Source organism: Abramis brama (assembly GCF_963993115.1).
Source record: "Abramis brama genome assembly, chromosome: 3".
In the NCBI taxonomy this organism is placed as follows: Eukaryota; Metazoa; Chordata; class Actinopteri; order Cypriniformes; family Leuciscidae; genus Abramis; species Abramis brama.
The window spans coordinates 48,464,288-48,476,547 of NC_139965.1; the positions used below are offsets into that span (position 1 = coordinate 48,464,288).

The 12,260-nt window shown below is 38.7% G+C and overlaps 1 protein-coding gene across 13 annotated transcripts in view; it reads left to right on the forward strand.

The window, feature by feature from the left end:
* Positions 1–12,260, forward strand: part of LOC311079646 (receptor-type tyrosine-protein phosphatase delta) — a 687,052-nt gene that overhangs the window by 232,247 nt on the left and 442,545 nt on the right. For all 13 annotated transcript variants that reach the window (XM_084109251.1, XM_084109252.1, XM_084109253.1 and 10 more), the window contains exons 4-5: positions 774–847; positions 11,854–11,937. The gene's annotated coding sequence lies outside the window, so the exon portion shown is untranslated. The remainder of the gene's footprint in view (positions 1–773; positions 848–11,853; positions 11,938–12,260) is intronic.

The following is a 12,260-nucleotide window of genomic DNA, read 5'->3' on the forward strand; positions in this document are numbered from 1 at the left end:
AATGTGTAATACATGTGTTTGTGCAGTCTCTGAAAATGTAAATTTTGTACAGTCAGAAACTGCTGTAATTGACTCCTTATAACCTACCCACCAAAAACAGCGCACATTTCTGAGGACATATTTTAAAATTCAAATTGATTATATTCAGTATCTTTATGAATAAATATGACCTGCCTAATTTTGTGGACAAAGGGTCTGTCTGGATCATGAAATGCATTTTGTGCATGCAATATTAATTTTGTGAATGCAATACCTGTAATACTTGTGCATTAATATAAATACGAAAAGGAATGTACCAAACATTTTTTTGAATAATATATGCATTTTGTGATAAAGACTGAACCTTTTGTACACAAAATTAGGCGTTCTTTAAAAGAGATGTAAACTCAGAATGCAGAGAAAAAAAGTGAGATGTTTACTCAAAACTAGATAGAGATAGAAACTGGGAACTGTGAGAAATAAAATGAGAACTGAGAGATAACTCGCTGATAATTTGTTCCCCCTTTTTTATTCCGTGGTGGAAATTGACTAACAACTATTACCTTAGTGGATAATTTATCATAAGAGGTAACAAGTTTTTGGACTCTGTTACACAAGCATTTAGTGCTGAACACTTGCCACTGGACCACAACACATACAGGTCCAAAGCTATGTCAAGGCATATAATAAAGTCAGCACAATATAAACAGAAATATAAATTCATACAGAAATACTGGGGAGCAAATAGTATGACTTCTAAAATGTTACATGTTTCTGTTGTTTTTGTCTTCCAGGTGAAATTCTGAGGAGTTTTATTCTTTCAATCCTCTGGCCGGAGACAGCTCAGATGACGAGGGTTTCATGAACGGTAAGACTGAAATCCAAATGCATCTAAAACTGGAAATTTTGTACCATGGGCATAGCTTGGGGAAAATAAATATTTTCAACTCCAAAATAAATAGAGATTTACTACACTTTAAATACTTAAACTGTAACGCCCATTTCACACATACTCCGTTTGCAGTGCGTATGCGGTGCGTGTTGCAGTGCGTATGCGGTACAGGAGCAGCACGCGCTATAGTGCTTTCACATATGCTGTGTTTGCAGTGCGTAACTGATCCGCGGCTGCACCACAAACACATTTACTCACTATTTGTATTTCAAAACCAGAAGTTATCAGCAACTTTTATTTTAAAAAAGTTTTGTCAGCATTGCGATTCTCTTTGTACACATATACACTTTTTAATAGACGTATTCATGTTTAAACACAATTTAAACAACGTATTATTCAATGTGTAACTTCTATATAGATTGTATATTAAGTTGCTCAAGCAAGTGGTAAAATATTTAACCATGTACTTATATTAAAATCGCATAAATTTTAAATTAAAGGGGTGGTATAATGCCCTTTTCACAAGATGTAAAATAAGTCTTTGATGTCCCCAGAGTGTGTATGTGAAGTTTTACCTCAAAATACCCCACAGATATTTTTATATAGCATGTTAAAATTGTCAATTTTTAAGGGTGAGCAAAAACACACCGTTTTGTGCCTGTTCCTTTAAATGCAAATGAGCTGCTGCTCCCAGCACAGAGGGCAGAACTTCAACAGCTTGCACTCACACAGACATGCACTGAAAATTTCAAAAACCTTTAGCCTTTTATGTTCAAACCGGATTCAGACAATGATGGAGAGACTCAAGAAAAGGTGACAACATGTAGAATGCAACAGGACGTTTCTGAATGGTTAGTTGATGAATTTATGTAGCTTATGTGTAGTTATCTTCTAGTCATTGATTATCATATTCTGTCTTGATAATCTATAAATCGTGTTCCGTGGGCGAGGTTTATGTACATTTTAGGGTTGGTGATGTCACTAACCCGGGATGAATGTTGTGTAGTCCCAACCAGCCGTTTGTTGTAGTCCTTAAAAAGCGATTTCTTTAAAAGCAAATTTCTCCCTTTGCTTTGAACTTTGAGCATTGTAACTTTGCAGATGTTGTTTATGCTCAAACAGCAATATTACACACTAACTAAAGTTAAAAAAGTGAAATCATAATCAACACCCCTTTAAAACTTAAAATTGACAAAAACAACAGATTCATACCTTTTCTTTTGCATAATTTAAATCTTTATACAATAAATCTTGCATGACACAAATAACTTGTTTTTCCACCTCTACGAATGAAACGAGTGTCGTTCATTATGTCGCCTTGTTGAAGTAAATTGTAGTTTTCCTTGCTTTACCCCGGTCTTAAAGTAAAAAGATGACTGTGAAAAATAGTAGTATTTAATTAAATGCATTTGTGGTGAGATTACTACATTTTATTTAATTAAATGCGCTGTCACTTTAATTCAGCACGTGCAGCACAGCAAAAATAGACTTGGTGCGGAAACGATCGTTGCACTGCTGTATACGCACCGCTCATGAAACGGATCGCCGGACCGCATCCACGTGCAGTGTGAAAGCTCTAACCTGTTAACATGGGGACGGAAAAAAATACACACCACATACGCACTGCAAACGGCGTATGTGTGAAACAGGTGTAAAAATAAGTTTTGTGATGGATTTTTTAATTAATCATAACTAACATTTATTTGTCTTGCAGGAACAACATTCATATGCTTTTGAATCTTAAATGCATCCAAAACCTTTGGTTGAAAACTCGTGACTTTGAGTGTGTGAGTGTAAAAATAACAAATAGGGGAAATGAAACTAGACAGATGTCTTGGTTTGAAAACTTGTGATTAACAATGAAGTAATCAAGAAAACAGAGTTTGCTTCTACCTAATAACAGAAGGGTTTGCCTATGAAGAACTAATCAAATTGTTGGGAAATTATGTAATGTATCATGTCATTTTCGCCATACTCCTATTCTATAAAAACTGTTGTATTCCTTTTGCGGGTGGGATTCTCTCTGAAATTTGTCTGAGATCCTCCAGCATAAAAGCATATTCAAAGGCATTGTCTGGAGTCTGTCTAGTTAATGCTGCACAGCAAGTTAGTTAGGGGAGCAAGTTAGGGTTAGGAGACTCGGCCGACGTAGATGAGGAGACGCGCTAGAGTATAAATATTATTGAAAGGGGACATCGATTGTAGACGAGACCCAGATAAACCAACGTCAACTGTAGACGTTCGGGGACGTCGATTGTAGACGAGACCCAGATACAGGAAACTAACGTCGACTGTAGACATTCGGGGACGTCGATTGTAGACGAGACCCAGGTAGACTTAAGTCAGGTGCGAAAAAAGAAAAGTCTACCACAGTTTATTCTTATTTATTCTTAAAGTTATTATTTGAATGTTCAAAATGTTCAGTTTTGCAAAAAATATTAATATTAGTCATATAAACATTCAATTTGATCATTCTTCAAACATTATGGGAACATTATTTTTGAATGTTGTCTGAACATTCTGAAAGAATTAGTAACATTTAAAGTGCCACTATTATGCTTTTTCGAATATTACCTTTCATGCAGGAAAATAGCTGTTTGTGAATGTATAAAATCTGCAAAGTTATAAAGATTAATTTGCACAACAAATAAAATCTGCTTCATCAGCAATTCCAGTATCACTTCTTGTTACATACTGTACCTACATAACAATGTAACAAATGTGCATAATGCTAGCCTATGGTCTTTATTAGCTGCCTGCGAATGACGTTTATGTTGACCCAACCTCAAACATTGTAGTGGTAGCTGAAGCCTGAAAAAGTTTCGTTGGTCTGTTCGATATGTTGAGAAGATTCTGTTTTCCGCAATCCACTTTGCATGCACTTCAAAAGGATGAGGACTTGAATTGCGCTGGAATTGATACAGAAAAAACAACTCCATCATTCGTCTAATTGTGTATCAAGCACAGAGGATGCCTCTGGAGATGAAATTCAGATATGCTAATAGGCAGTAAGTGGTAGGCAGACACATTGCGATGACATCACGTGAAGCACCTGAGCATATAAATAGTGCACCTGCAAACACATCATCAGTTTCAATTTGTCTAAAGGATCACATGTAGGTATGCGCAAAGCATGGCAACGCAACGCAGCATCTCATTCCCTTCTTAGGGAACTGAGGTTGCATATCGTCGCTGTCGGGCGGAAACCTCGTATGTCCAAATTTGGTCAATTTCATATTTTTTCACAAATCGATGCTATTGGTCAGTCCCCACGTGGTTCTGTTATTTTTACACATTTTTAACCAATCTAAAGTGTTGAAAATAGCTTGAGAGCAAATCTCGTAACTCCATTGGACACTTCAACTGTCTGAGAATCCTCGTAACTCCACCTCTTCTTCACTCCGCGGCGGGAGCTTACGCGGCATAATCCGGCATTTTGTCTCCTCAGGATTGAACGTCGCAACGATAAGAAATCCTCGTCGAGCAACACGTAAAGCAAGCCTTAACTCTGATTTTATCTGTGTTAAACTATGATATCAGTTATTGATGTATTTTAAATGTCTACGTATTATAGGCTTATTATTACTAGGCGTATTATACGTGTGCATTGTTTTAAAATGTATCTAATATAATACTTGAATTGAAATAAATGTTTTGGATACCAGCATTAAATTATTGTTTTTATTATTATTTTACTGACTCGAAGTTGGCACTGTGCATGTAAAATACCCCAAGTAGCAGGTTTTATTTATGGGAGAAAAAGGGTCTGTCTAACGTTACTGGCGCCAGTAAGCCTATCATTGCATAACTCTGTCTGTTTTTTTAGACAATAACGAGTGAAAATAGTTAGGTTAGATACATTTGAGTAGGCTTGTTTTGTTAAAAATCGATTGCTGTAATGCTTTGGTGCAGAAGGAAGCCTGTGAGCCACGGTAAATTTGCGTGCAGATTAGGCAAATTTCCGCCTATTAGACAGCCTAGTTACCTCATCGTTTTTTGTTCTGCTTCAAGTATAGCTCTTAAACCTTTAAAATAGAGTTTAGGAAGATTGTGTAACCACAATCATTAGATATGAATAGCTCTTAAAGCCTTATCTCTTGTCAAAAGGCTCATCGTGACCGCAGACTTTGATGAACACTGCTGGCAGCAGCGACGTCTGTGTCCGTACCATTCTAATCAATGACAGCGTAACCTCGTATCTCCCTGCTCCCAAGTCATAAATCTCGTATCTCCGATTAAACATGATTTTGGGGAAATGTTGTGTTAATGTTGGTATACAACAGTATATGATAGCAATATAAGTTATAATACCAACTTTAACGATACAATGTTTAATAATTAAAAAAATATGCAGTTTTTTAAATTTCCTGAAAAATAATGGTTTTGGAGATACGAGGATTCCGCCAGACAGCGACGATATGTAACCCTATGACTTTCCCTTTCGAGAGAACTCTATTTTACATCAGATGCTGACACTATGGAGACGTTAATACCCACTACGCCATGCTGACCAATGCCTGCCTGTGTGCTAAAAAAGTTGTTACACAAGTATGATCCTGTCGTAGGCATTGAAGGGCTCAACGGGCCCCAACCCAGAGCACCCTATGCATCAGCAACCAAGCGGGCACCTCCTGTGACATTGCGCTGCTGTTCTCAACTAGCTCAGTGCTACAGGTGTTAATAGAACCCTTCAGCTCCATTCTTCCGTGCTCAGCTACCAGACACGGGTCCAAAATTCTTGCCCGAACCCGAAGAGACCCGTAATGTGCTACACCGAACCGACCCGGACCCGTCTATTATTTCAAAAGCTGGACTCGGACCCATGTAGATCTGAGAAATGCTATAAACGATTGTCACATATTCCACACAAGTTGCGAAAAATAAAACTTAAATTAATAAAATATTAAAAATAAAATAAAACCTAATTTTAGTAACATTAGCCGTCGTCTCCCTTCCTTGTAAGTTACCTGACAGACTGTGATGCACTACAATCCTCGACAAGACAGTTCTATCCATGTTATTCCTCTCGTTATTCCAAGCTTAATCCACTCATTATTTCAGCTTCAAAAGTCCACTTGATGTCACGGTGATGGATGACAAATGTGACTTTGCAGATTTGCATTTCGTTCAGTGCCATGGCCGCTGACGTTAGCATTATTTATTTGCTATCATCTCTGTGCTTTCTGCACCGAGTCTGACCACCAAAACTTTAAGATTAAACAAGACGGTTCATTCATATTATTATAAAAATGGGAGAGTAGTAAGGAAGTGTTTGGAGAAGTGTAAAGTGCGGCTTGGCGGAATAAGTCCCGCTCTGGTTGTCATAGAAACATGACGTGCTTGAGACTGCACATTTGCATTAGCTGCCTGGAGCAACCTGAAGAGCTTTTTAGCGCAATTTGTGTTTTTTTAAACCTTATTTCCTGGCTCACACTTTTTGTATCCTAATTTTACAAGTTGCAAGTTACAAAAAAACACAAAAGCAGTGCCGACTGACTCTGATCACGGCCGGGTGTTCTCAGAGTCCGATCGACTCGGTTATATTACACACAATGTTAAACAGACCCGGGACCCGAAGTAATAGATTGAGACCCGACCCGGACCCGGCTGACCATTTAAAATATAGACCCAAACCCGTACGGGTCCCGGGTCCTCGGGTCTCGGGTGCTCCGTGTAGGCCTCTACTATAGACATAGCCTCAGCTAAGTCGAAAACACCACATCCATCAGCCTATTTTATTTATTTCTCAGGCAAGTTGAAATATGAAATTGCTGGCAGCAACTCTATATATAATATCCAGACCTAAACACAACAGATAATGGGTCACTGTTCTTATTGTAATCAAATCATTCCATTTGTCAAGCCCTGATCCAACATTCGAGTAGTCTGTTAGGATGGGGCTTATCCATACAAAAGGAGCATAATCTGCTTCTTTCATTTTTTACTACCCAAGATTGCTTCAACTCATGTCAGTCCGTGCCAGGGAGCTCCACCCTACTTCAGCCCCCAGTCGATGAACTGGGGAGGGAAACAAATTAATCTATGTAAAGTATTACACAAACGAAAATGATAACAATAAAGTAAACTATAACAGTCATCTTAAGGTAACTGAATGTACAGAAACAAGTATTATGCGGTTAAATGTCAAAATAACTCCAATATCATATACTACAGTATAGGGCTGGATGATATGACCTGAACATTTTACCTTGATTACGATTAATGAATGATTATTTTGTTTGTTTTTTTAACCTCATAGTTTACTGACAAGGTTTGTACTATATATATATATATATATATATATATATATATATATATATATATATATATGTTCAACTATTAAAGGTGGGATATTTTTTCCTAATAAAAGAGTGCATTTCTTATCTTTGTGATTTTAAAATAATTGATGGAAACATACCTTGACGATGGCTTGAGAAAGCCCAAACCTTGAACCGGAACTCGAACTTGAAGCGCCTTGTGCACAGCTACATGTCATGGCGCTGCCCCCAGTGGTATTGACAGCTTACTTTCAGCAGTTATTTCATCTATGTGTCGTAACATTTCTTACAGATTTCTGCTTGTTATAAACCAGATACAGATAAATTAGCACAGTGAGAGTACATTTATTTGAATGCATTAATGAGAGCGCGATTGCGTGTGTGAATTAGTCATACCATCTCTCTATTAATTGTGAAGCTGTGGGTTGTAGTTACTTCAAAATTAGAAAAGTCTATGCTATAACTGTTGGGTTTCTGAGCTACTTTAGTGATAAATCACAGGTGATAGTTTAGTGATAGTTCACAATGTGTTTCTGCGCTCCTGAATGTTTCTCTGTGCGGGTGATCTTTACGTGGTGTGCAAGCTACTGTTTGTTTGAATGTTTGTGTGCCACAAGGCATCAGCGCAGTAGTTCAATATAATGATACACATCCGATGGTCTAAAATCGCTTGAATGTTCGAACTGCCAAGCCTTAAAACAGACAACGTTTAGTGAAGACGCAAGAGAAAGTGATCTGGCTGCAGGGCTCGTGCGTTGTCAGATACATGACGCGGCTCGGCTCTCTATGTCACAGAAAACAGCTTGCGAGCACTGAAATGAGATGTTTTCCATATTTTTGTTCTTGAATGCTGTAAAATTGCTTGAATCTTCATTTCTGCTAAATGATTAAATGTAAATGTTAAATGTAAGCGAAAGTGATCTCGCTTCGAGGCTCACGCAATGTGTGTTGACTCGTGTTTGAGTTTGCCTCCACGTTACTTCCATGCCGCTGACTGGACAGGGTGGAGTCACGTGACTACACACGTAGTAGTATGTTTTTAAGGGAAAGTATTAACAGGATTTAAAAAACTAAATAAATGACATGGGAAAATTACATCGGTTAGAGGTTCTGAATTACGGTTTTGATTCCAGCCCTACTATATGTGTAATAAAATTATCTACAGCACAGTAACAAGTTTAGATACAAGTTTAGAACAAGATACAATAAAAACATACTTAAAACAATTTTGGCCGTGTTGAGAACTGACATTGATCCAGCCACAAAACCCATCAACTAGGTAGCACAAAAACGACCCCAAAAAAGTACCAAAAAATTACCCAATAGGCTCAGGCCAACATTTTTAGAGTGTAGTCAACAGATGATTTATATTAGGTCATTTAAAATGTGAAGATGCCTCACCCTGTGAGAGATAGCTCGCCAGCGTCTCTTCAACAGGGGGCATCCTCACATATCCCCGCTTGCGTAATCCCTCCACATTCACGTAGTTCGAATGCTAGAATGTATAAACTCGAGCTGAACATGGTTTCTTCCATGACTTCTCCTGTTGGGCATGGAGCTCTAGAAGAAACGGAAGACTCATGGGGAGAGACAGTTATTTTCTGACAGGAACCGTTTGTCGAATCGGTCCCAAGCGACTTCATGTTTCTAGCGCCCCCATTTGCCCCAGATTTGTTGGATTTGAATCCTCTATTGGATTGAGATCTGGTGATGGTGGAGGCCATTTGAGTATAGTGAACTCATTGCCTTGTTCAATAAACCAGCTTGAGATGATTTGAGCATATTTATCCTGCTGGAATTAGACATCTGAAGATGGGTACACTGTGGTCATAAAAGGATGGACATGCCATTGATACAAGGCTAAATGAATCCATGCTGTTGTTTATGCAAAATTCTGACCCTCCCATCTGAATGTCGCAGCAGATCATAGAGATAAATCAAAGGATCATTTAATACATTGATGAAAAATGCAACTAGAATTGCCTGTGACAGACTGTTACAGTGTATTTTGTAACTGGTAGTGAGCTGTTACTCTGCTGCTAATCCTGTAGTAGGACAGTAATTAACAAAAAGTCACATTTGTGTGGAGGTTTCCAGGTTTTACTCTGGATAAATTAATAAAGCAGTAGTGACACGTAACCTGGCAAGTATCTTCATTCACCAACTTGCAACACAGACCACCTTGCTAAAACATACAGTGAGGAAAATAAGTATTTGAACACCCTGCTATTTTGCAAGTTCTCCCACTTGGAAATCATGGAGGGGTCTGAAATTGTCATCGTAGGTGCATGTCCACTGTGAGAGACATAATCAAAAAAAAAAAAACCATAAATCACAATATATGATTTTTTAACTATTTATTTGTATGATACAGCTGCAAATAAGTATTTGAACACCTGTCTATCAGCTAGAATTCTGACCCTCAAAGACCTGTTAGTCTGCCTTTAAAATGTCCACCTCCACTCCATTTATTATCCTAAATTAGATGCACCTGTTTGAGGTCGTTAGCTGCATAAAGACACCTGTCCACCCCATACAATCAGTAAGAATCCAACTACTAACATGGCCAAGACCAAAGAGCTGTCCAAAGACACTAGAGACAAAATTGTACACCTCCACAAGGCTGGAAAGGGCTACGGGGAAATTGCCAAGCAGCTTGGTGAAAAAAGGTCCACTGTTGGAGCAATCATTAGAAAATGGAAGAAGCTAAACATGACTGTCAATCTCCCTCGGACTGGGGCTCCATGCAAGATCTCACCTCGTGGGGTCTCAATGATCCTAAGAAAGGTGAGAAATCAGCCCAGAACTACACGGGAGGAGCTGGTCAATGACCTGAAAAGAGCTGGGACCACTGTTTCCAAGGTTACTGTTGGTAATACACTAAGACGTCATGGTTTGAAATCATGCATGGCACGGAAGGTTCCCCTGCTTAAACCAGCACATGTCAAGGCCCGTCTTAAGTTTGCCAATGACCATTTGGATGATCCAGAGGAGTCATGGGAGAAAGTCATGTGGTCAGATGAGACCAAAATAGAACTTTTTGGTCATAATTCCACTAAACGTGTTTGGAGGAAGAAGAATGATGAGTACCATCCCAAGAACACCATCCCTACTGTGAAGCATGGGGGTGGTAGCATCATGCTTTGGGGGTGTTTTTCTGCACATGGGACAGGGCGACTGCACTGTATTAAGGAGAGGATGACCGGGGCCATGTATTGCGAGATTTTGGGGAACAACCTCCTTCCCTCAGTTAGAGCATTGAAGATGGGTCGAGGCTGGGTCTTCCAACATGACAATGACCCGAAGCACACAGCCAGGATAACCAAGGAGTGGCTCTGTAAGAAGCATATCAAGGTTCTGGCGTGGCCTAGCCAGTCTCCAGACCTAAACCCAATAGAGAATCTTTGGAGGGAGCTCAAACTCCGTGTTTCTCAGCGACAGCCCAGAAACCTGACTGATCTAGAGAAGATCTGTGTGGAGGAGTGGGCCAAAATCCCTCCTGCAGTGTGTGCAAACCTGGTGAAAAACTACAGGAAACGTTTGACCTCTGTAATTGCAAACAAAGGCTACTGTACCAAATATTAACATTGATTTTCTCAGGTGTTCAAATACTTATTTGCAGCTGTATCATACAAATAAATAGTTAAAAAATCATACATTGTGATTTCTGGATTTTGAAAACTACTTCTTTTTTTTTTCAAAACTTTTTTTAGATTATGTCTCTCACAGTGGACATGCACCTACGATGACAATTTCAAACCCCTCCATGATTTCCAAGTGGGAGAACTTGCAAAATAGCAGGGTGTTCAAATACTTATTTTTCTCACTGTACATGTGGGAGATGCGGAATAGATGAAAATAGCAAAAAAAATAAAAGAGGACTTGAATAAGCCCATTAATGGCATGTTTGAGTCATGTTCCTAACAAACTATGTTTTATTCCCTCTTTCCATATTGTGAATAATAAATGTGTATCATTTGAATTTGCTTGTTACACAATGGAGTCTAACTTATTGTAATAATTATTTGACGTAGCCTACTTTTACACTTTTACAATTATTCCTTGGCATCCTCTCATACTAAACTGCATTTTTTTATTGTTTGCATGCTGGAGGTACGCTATTACGTCATGTGCAGAGTGATGTTAACATTTAAGCTAGCTGGTGAGAGAAAATAGCACTATCAAAGAGTCTAAAGAGGAAAGTTGACAGCGGAAATAGGGCATACAAAGAAGAATGGAAAGACAACTATGCGTTCATCCTATCTAGTTTTGTGAATGCAAAGCCGGTGTGTCTTATCTGCAACGAAGCAATCCACAGACTCTTCTGAATGTCTTTCAGAACTTTTCAAATTAAAAGCTCTCAATTCATCTCAAAATAAACCATTGCTGCAAAAACGTTCTCATACAAAATCACTAAAGACGATGTGATTGTGAGTAACTGTTGCTGTCATGACAGATCCATTTCAGAACCAGCCACTATCAAAATAATCTGGCTGCGGGCGCGGTTTATTAAATTTATTATTGCTTGTTGCCAACCCTTGTTGTATACTGTATGTGTTTCAATGTGCATTTGAATTGAATGGATGATGATGGAAAGAATGGAGAAATCGACAGATAAATAACTGTAGAGATGAAACGAAGAGCTTCTAGATCTGATAGATGGATATGTGTCTATTCTCAACCTCTCTGTCTATTTGTCTGCAGGTGTGGTCTGGCTCGGAGCGTGTCGAGCGTCTTTGGTTCAGGGATCCAGATGGAACCTGCATGAAACTGCGGGTGGCAGCAAGTGTAAGTCCACCAACTAACCTAACCTTAACACAAACACACTCATTCACGTCTGACACACAAATGAGAAGAAATCTGCTAAAACTTGTAATAAAGCATCATTTCACTTAGCTTTATAATCAAGATTAATGCTTCTTGTCTTGGGAGTGAGAACATAATTTTGTGTATTCGAGCGTTGTTTCGGTAAATGTGGGAATGACACTGGATTAAACTTAAAGATATAGAGTCATTTCAGAGGGTTGAGAGTCAGTTTGATGCTCCCCGATGCTGTTTCATGTTCAAACCTGCTGTTACAGGCATAATTTCATAAATGATGGATGAACACA